The sequence below is a fragment of the Pongo pygmaeus genome, chromosome 2 (assembly GCF_028885625.2).
Source record: "Pongo pygmaeus isolate AG05252 chromosome 2, NHGRI_mPonPyg2-v2.0_pri, whole genome shotgun sequence".
Taxonomy (NCBI): domain Eukaryota; kingdom Metazoa; phylum Chordata; class Mammalia; order Primates; family Hominidae; genus Pongo; species Pongo pygmaeus.
In genome coordinates this window covers 177,809,874-177,818,395 of record NC_085930.1, presented here as the reverse complement: position 1 = coordinate 177,818,395, position 8,522 = coordinate 177,809,874, and the positions used below count along the sequence as shown (strand labels likewise).

The 8,522-nt window shown below is 38.7% G+C and overlaps 1 pseudogene; it reads right to left on the bottom strand.

Annotated features, from left to right (window-relative positions):
- Positions 1 to 332: 332 nt before the first annotated feature.
- LOC129032953 (small ribosomal subunit protein uS2B-like) lies at positions 333 to 903 on the bottom strand (annotated as a pseudogene).
- Between the last annotated feature and the right edge of the window lie 7,619 nt (positions 904 to 8,522).

Below are 8,522 nucleotides of genomic sequence, written 5' to 3'. Positions count from 1 at the left end.
TACCCATTCAGTGGCCTAAGCAGTGGCAGCTGCAGACCAGTTTTCCATGGTAGGCTGTGTTATGGTCTTCGGTAGGGAACTGCTGAATAGGCACAGAAGGCATCTGCATGCCTTCAAACCAGACTGCAACCTCAGGTTGAGGAGCAGTAAACTCAGGAGCTGGAGCAGTCCTTTCATCCTGAAATTCCTCCTTGGTTACAGCTTTCTCAGAAGCAGACTTCCATTCCCTTTTAGGGTCTTTACAGAAGTAGAAATCAGACATGACCTTCCATGGGTGTTCACAGGAGATGGTGCCACACATGCACAGAACTTCCAGGCCAGCACCCACCATATCAGACCGACTCAATGAGTTCCCTTGTTGTTGCTTGGATGGCAATGTCCACACAGTGCAGAGGAGAATCTGTGCTACACAGAGCAATGGTAGGTATGTTAACATAACATGCCTCTGTGAGGGGTTGGTGGTCAGCTCTGGGATCAGTAGCCACCAGAAGACATGGCTCCCAGAAGACTGCCTGGATTTGGATAGTAAAGGTTCCAGGAACAGAGCCATCAGCAACAGGAGTGGCTCCAGTGGCGGCAGCAAACTTCGCCACAGCCCACTGGCCAGTATTCCCTGAGGACATGACACTGATATCTGTTGTTAATGGCAACAATGGCACAAGCTGCCAGCAGAAGCTTCTCCTAGGTCTTCTTCAGATTTATGGTGTAGATGCCATCACTTTTCTTTTTGGAAATGTACTGTTGCATTTGAAAGTCAGGTTGGTGCCATCTAAGTGGGTTTCTGCTGCAAGGAATTTGAGGACATTCTTCTTCATTTGCAGGACGTTAAAGACTCTGGACATTGTGAAAGTTTCCCTTTAATTACAATGGGAATCCAGAACAATGCAGTATGGGCCCCTCTCTGGGTAGCAAGGAAAGCTACTATTATCTTCTGAAGCAGAATATCATAGTTGTTTTAGGTCTATTTTTAAGAACGCATAAACTTAAACTTAGGAACTCAGGCATTAGAAAGTAATTATCCTTGCTGGGCATGGTGGCTCACGCCTGTAATCCTAGCACTTTAGGAGGCAGAGGCAGGTGGATTGCTTGAGCTCAGGAATTTGGACCAGACTGGGCAACATGTGAAAAACCCATCTTTACCAAAAACACAAACAATTAGCCGGGCGTAGTGGCAGGCACCTGTGGTCCCAGCTACTCTGGAGGCTGAGGTGGGAGGATCCCTTGAGCCTGGGAGGCGAAGGCTGCAGTGAGCCAAGATTGTGCCACTGCCCTTCAACCTGGGTGCAGAGTAAGACAACGTCAAAAAAAAAAAAAAAAAAAAAAGGAAAAGAAAAAGAAAGAAAGGAAGGAAAGGAAAGGAAAGGGAAATTAATCATGTTTTCCAGGAGTCTCCTGAGAGAATATTTCAATCATGTCTACAGACATGTCTACAAACATAAATTTTTAAATTAAAATTTAATATAAAATTTGTATTGTGCTGAATTCTGAGAATACTTCCTTAGTATTTAAGAAGTGAAATACTTGATTAAAACCTTACCAAATCCCGTCTCTTCCAGTGGCTTTACTTTGATCTATTTTGTGCCCATTTATCCTTTCACATATCACTCAGTATAAATCTACTACATGCCAGGTCTTGTGCAAGGCAGCAGTCTGGGCTACTACACAATTAAGGAATGATCCTCGCCTTCAAGACATCTATAGTCTGACGAGAAAGACAATTTAACAGATAAATGTAATACACCATCTGAAGTTCTAATAGTAAGTTTGTTCAAAGAGTTCTGGGATCACAGGGAAACAAAAGGATTAAACTTTCACTATATACTAGAGAAAATGAAGTCCAGAAAAGTTCAGAGAGAAGATGGTTGTGAGCTGGTTATATTCTCTCCATCCCTGTCTCCCCACCTCCACCCTGCCATTAAGCCTCTCTCCCATCATTCTATCCCTTCCACTTTTAAATGATAATACCATGTGATTGTTAAGGAGCTTTCCCATAGTAAATTTCTCTACTGCGTGATCACATTTTTTTTAATAGGAGTTGGGGAATATCATACTTTCTGATAGTCGAAGTTACAATCAGGTTATTAATGACTTCAGAAGGAGAAATTACATTTCTACCTACCCTAAACTTTAAGATCTGTCCTAATATCTTCTGCTTTTTCTGTAGTAAGATATATTTTGAAGATCACTCTTCTGATTAATTCTTATTCCCTTGGCTAGGTTCCAGGTTCAATGGCATTTAGGAAGACATTAACATACCATCAACCAATTATTTCACGGCATCAAAAAATTTCACATTTGCAAAGACCTTTGCTATTGACATCTCCTTTTCACCGTGACACTCAGTTTATTCTCAAAAAAACCCCATCTCACGCCTGTAATCCCTGCACTTTGGGAGGCAGATCACGAGGTCAGGAGATCGAGACAATCCTGGCTAACACAGTGAAACCCTGTCTCTACTAAAAATACAAAAAATTAGCCAGGCATCATGGCCGGCACCTGTAGTACGAGCAACTAGGGAGGCTGAGGCAGGAGAATGGCATGAACCCGGGAGGCAGAGCTTGCAGTGAGCTGAGATCACGCCACTGCACTCCAGCCTGGGTGACAGAGCAAGACTCCGTCTCAAAAAAAAAAAAAAAAAAAATCCATAAGTTTGTTTGGGCATATGTCATTATTCCCCTTTTAGAGATGAGAAAACTAAGATTCTCCAAGTACAGCAGCAGAGACAAGACTAGAATCTGTGGTTATTTTCTATCTCCTCATGATGTCTTTCATGCACGTGCCCAAATTAAATTAGCTCCAGGACTGATCATTACTGCAGAAGGAGGGTTTAAAAACTCTAGTCAATATTTTTGAATATTTACAGGAAGCAATAGTCCTAGCACTCAAAGTATTAGAACTGTTTCTTTTCTTAAACATATTATCTTATATACATGCTAATATTTGACCTATGCTTTTAATTATTTAGTGATCATAGGAAGTAAATTCTTACTTTTGATTTCAATTGAAAAAAATCTTGTTGAACAGCAATATGATTTTTCAGCTCAATAAAGGCTGAAATATCTAGCCTCAGACTTCTTTATGTGTATATATGTGTGCGTGGGTGTGTGTGGCAGGTTGGGGATGCTCCGAGATTACCAAATATAATAATAATTATAATAGCAATTATAGTTATAATGAATATTATAATAGTGAGTTAGAAAATTATTTTCTCCTAATAAATCAATGAGTGAAAAGAAAGCCTATGTTAATATGAACTATGTGTTGTTAAACTATAGTGACGGCTGAAGAATAATTTAATATAACACTATTATCAAAAACAATTTTCTTTCACAGAAAGTTGTGTAGAAGTCTACCAAGTCTCATCAAGAACAGCAGTTTCTAAAGATAGACTTTAGACAACAACCCAGTGTCCCAAATGATTAGGGGACATTTGATAAAGACCAGATAAAATGAAATAAATGATAATCTTTGCAGCAAATCATGAAAACTGGCAAAGAGAAGAACAACAGCCATGCAGAGAGGCCCTATACCTTAAAGAAACTATTGACAATAACTTTTCCATCTCTAATCTTCCACCCAAGGATTTATACTCAGGCAAGTCTGAGACGTCATCTGGGAAGTTCTGGCTAGCTGCCACAGAAGACTTCTCTCAGGATGAAATGACTATGATGAATTCTCTTCAATCTAAAGGGGCCTTGTCACTTCATTTTATCTCCTTGCTGCAGACGAATATGTAAAATCAGAAAATGACCTAATGGTTTATAGGTCTTAATGATGCATTATCACGATTAGCCAAATAGAAATCGGAAAGTTGGTTGTCAAGCCTAGAAACTGCATTAGTCAGCTTCTGTTGTAATAACAACCCAAAGGTTAAGGGGCATACAACTACCCATATTTTTTCCTTGCTTAGAGGCCTCAGGTTGGCTGTCACTCTACTCAGCTCTGTAGATCATTCTAGGACCCAGATAAAAGAGTAGACTCTGTCTGGGACTTGCTTTCTTTATGGCACAGGGCAAAGATGGAAGAGTTCATGCTAACGTATGGACTCACGTTTAAAACATCTGCTCAGAACTGGTGCTATATCACATTAATTGCTGTGCTATTGACCCAACCAAGTCATAAGCCCAAGTCAACCAATGGATGGGAGAAATACCTGTGCCTTCAGGGAAGTACCCAAATCTACATGTATTTATAAGGGACGAAGGACACATTTTTATACATCTCTTATGGAGCAGAGGAAGCATAGCTGGGAACTGTGCTTATTGTTGATTAATTTCCTCCTATCTCCAAGTTCATTATTTTTGCCTTCACTGTGAAAATGGATCTGGGCCCTTTAATTTCCCTTTGTCAGCAGGCACTATGTTAAAACTTGCCAGTAGAGGGAAATGGAAAGACATTGTAGAGGAAGCATCATCCTTCCTGGCTCCAGTGTACTTTTCTAGACAGTCTCCTGATGCAGCTTCTCTTGTTCCTGGCTCCCCTAAAGCAGACGACTTCTCTAGTCTGGCTCTTGGAGCCTGTGTAGTCTTTTCAGTGTCTGGCTCCCATAGTTCAGATATCTTCTCCAGCAACGGGTTTTCTCAATGTGTCCAACTTTCCCAGCACCTAGCCTTTGAAATGCTCTTTCTCCAGCCTTTGAAAGGCCCTTTCTCCAGCATTATTTGCCGGCAGTGTGGTGGCTTCTAGGGTTTACAGCTAGGTTGCTACTTTGCATGTAGCTTCTTCAGTCCCATCTTCTACAACACGGCAGCTTCTCTGGTGCCAGGCTCCTGCAGCACATGTAGTTTCTTTAGCACCTGACTTGTGCAGTCATGGGTGGCCAGCAGCATCCAATGACCAGCAACTTCCCCTGACTCTCCCCTTGGGCAAAAGATAACTTACCTTGAACAGTTTTCTCCCACACCCTAGACCGTAGATTTCTGGCAAGTTCAAGAAGCCCGATTTTCAAGTTCTGCTGGTGTGACAACACAGTGACCTCTCTGCCATTCAGTGAACTGTGGTCGCACCCTTTCCAACTAGGTCTGGATCTCAGCCCTGGGGGATTCTCTTCTTTGGGTGAAATGGAATCAATTCATCCCTAGAAGGTAGTAGTTGAAATCCTGTACTTTTTAGCATTCTCTTTATTTCTCATAGGCCAGTTCCTTATTACTCCAACCTCCTGTTATAGTTAATTCTTTATATTAAACTTCCCATGTTCAAATTACTGTGCAGTTTCTTTCTCTCCTGATTGGACCCAGACTGATGCAGGAACTATAATATAAGCTATCACAGAGATCTAACAAATGGAATCAATTAGATGAAACTTGCTGTTTAATGGGATAAATTAGCCTAACATATTCATTTGCACACAGGACAGGGATTCTCAAAGTCTGTTGGTTAAGGCTTCATCTTTCCTGGGCATTCCTGGACAGTTTTTTCTCTTTGTACATCTCTGTATCTGACCACACTTGATTGCCAGGATCTTTCTTAAGCTCTATGAATAGCATCAGATTATAGTCAGGCTCTTTAAGCCTCTCTGAGAACAGAATTAATTCTCCTTATTTTTCTCCACTTGATTTTGTGCTGAATTTTAAAGGACATCTAATTTTCTTTCTTTCTCCAAACTCTTGAGGTTGGCCTACTGGCTCTCTCACTTAGGCCAGTATCACATACACATTAGAAAAGACCTATGAAGAACAACATTTTAAAAAGCACCAATCCCTTAAAACTATAATTGCTACATCTCTGTTTGATAAGCTTAATAATCTATGATAACTATGAACTTAATTATCAGAGTGTGTGAAGTATATATAGAAACCCAAGGATAAAATTTGTATAAGCACTTCTGTTAAAATAAAAATCATATATCATAAAAAATCATGTAAATTTTTATCATTTAAAATTTATTTTCTGAGAACCAGCACAGCAAATGTAAACCATTTTATTGGGCAAAAAAGAACCTAACTTGCACTTTATTATTTATTTATTTATATATTTATTTATGTATTTATTTATTTATTTATTTTTGAGACAGAGTTTCACTCTTGTTGCCCAGGCTGGAGTGCAATGGCGTGATCTCGGCTCACTGCAACCTCTGCCTCCCGGTTCAAGTGATTCTCCTGCCTCCCTGAGTAGCTGGGATTACAGGCACCCACCACCATGCCCAGCTAATTTTTTTTTTTTTTTTTGTATTTTTAGTAGAGACGGGGTTTCACCATGTTGGTCAGGCTGGCCTCGAACTCCTGATCAGGTGATCCTCCCACCTCAGCCTCCAAAGTGTTGGGATTACAGGCATGAGGCACCGCGCCCAGCCTGTAACTAGCACTTTAAATTAATATGTGAATATATCTTTTGCAGAAGTATTTGAGACTGCAGCTATTCCTCTCAATTGAAAAATGAGGAAGTCAAATAATTATTTGAGAAAACACATAATGTTTTATTTTCTTGTCTAAAATTTCCTCTAAATTGACTACTGATGTGGATAATTGATGACAGTAAGCTCAACATGAATATATTGAATACAAGGTAGGTGTCTAACACTGGGATAGAACTGGAGAAATCTAAGAAATGTTTTTGGGAGAGACACAGAAACAAAGAAAGCCAAATGGAAAACAAAGTTACCTTAAAGCTGTGCCTAAAAGTCTAGGTAGAATCCACGGCTGCTGTAATGTGTGATAAAGTTTAATTGCTGCTTTTGCTTTGCTCTCTTCTAGCCTCTAATTTTATATAATCTCATATCTTATTAGATACCATAGGTTCTCTGTGTTAGCTATAAGGTTCAGAAAAGTAGTTTTTATGTGGTCATTATAACCTCTAAAAATCTTTTCCTGGCCTCTTGCACAGAATTCCAGCTTTCGAATTACACTTAAAATTGTAGATTTATGCTTGTGAATTACGGCATTTACAACCTGAAAGAGACTTTGAAGATGTTCCATTCCTAATGTCTCATTTTATAGATGAGCAAATTAAGGCCCAGAGAAGTGAAGAGATATATTCTGGGTTATAGAGTTGGCGGTGAATCTGAAATCACTAAGGTTTCATAATGCCTATGTTAGTGATCTTCATACTGCCTAAAGTCATGTGGACAAAAAGAGTGAATCTGTTTTGATATCAGAGAGTACTACTTGTAAAAATGAAGACTTGAATAGCTATAACTGAAAGAAAAAAGCTGGCCAGGGGGCTGTCTTCATGCTGTGTGTTATGCTGACAATGTGTGGCTCCTCAAGATCCCTATTTTTACCTAATTTAGGAACTATTACCCATATATGGCATATTCATCCTGATATAAACAGGAGCATCTAATTAACACTCTGAGATTCTGAGTGTGTTTCTGTGTATCTTTGAAGCAAAATTTTTTTCTTTCTTTTTTTTAAGCAAACATTCTTTTTTGTTTGCTTGCTTACTTATTTGTATATAAAGAAACTTTTTTTAAAAAAAGAGAAGTTGTTGCTCACTTCTGTTTGCAAACCATCTGGCAACTTCATTTTCCAATGACATCAAACAAAAGGGAAACAGTAAATACAGTAACAGGAGAAAAAGTAAAGACAGGTCATCTCATCAATGAAAGAACGTATTTACAACCAGATTTGAGCAGTGCTAAACATTATGCTCTAAAAGCATAATTAATAATAATATTGAGGGGAAGTTTCCATCTTTATATTTACTTCTCATTAATTTGAAATTGATATAACTTTTGATTTAATGGGAAATAGAAACCAGCATAAAAAGGAAGTCTAGGTTCATAATGAAGATAATAAGCAGACTCTGCCAGATGGCAACATCAAAACCTATGGCAGGGCACACACAGAAATCAAGTACTAATTTTCAAATAAAAAAGGATGAATAAATAGGTCTTCATCATTTTTATATAATCATTTTTCTATAATGTTAGAAAATTTCATAAGATACATCTGGTTGGAATGTGATATTTCTGTTTAGTGCTTTTAAAGATGCACTTATTCTACATACTGCATTTGGCATTTCTGCTATCAATAATAGATTTCTTATTATTCATCATCTTTGCTTGTCCCCTTTCCCTTGGGTCCATTGTGTCATCAGAATTCTTCCCTCTTTATACAACTTATGGATATTAATAGCTAGGCAATTTCACTGGCCCATAAGTGGTATCCCTGTCATTTCCATGTCTTTTTGTCCTTCTATAACATCCTATGACTCATGCCCAGAACAACTTTCAGAAATCACATTTCCACCCTATCATTCCTCTACTCAGATATCCTCCATCAGAAACCACATTCCTATCCACTTACCTATGGGATTTACCTATTGAGTTGAAGCTATCATCTGTCTAGCCCCAATAAATCATCCACTAGTTCCCTGAATATACTCTCTGCCCTATCCAATAAGTTTTCTATTTCCATAATATGCAATTAAGCCATTTCTGAAAATGCTCTCTACTAAATCCTTGAGTTTTAAACATTTTGCTTTTAAAAAATTTCCAAACATATTTGAAAAACATGTTTGGAAACCTGTGTTAAACAAAGTGAAATGGTTCCCCTTTTGCCTGATTTAAGAGAGCTTTAGCA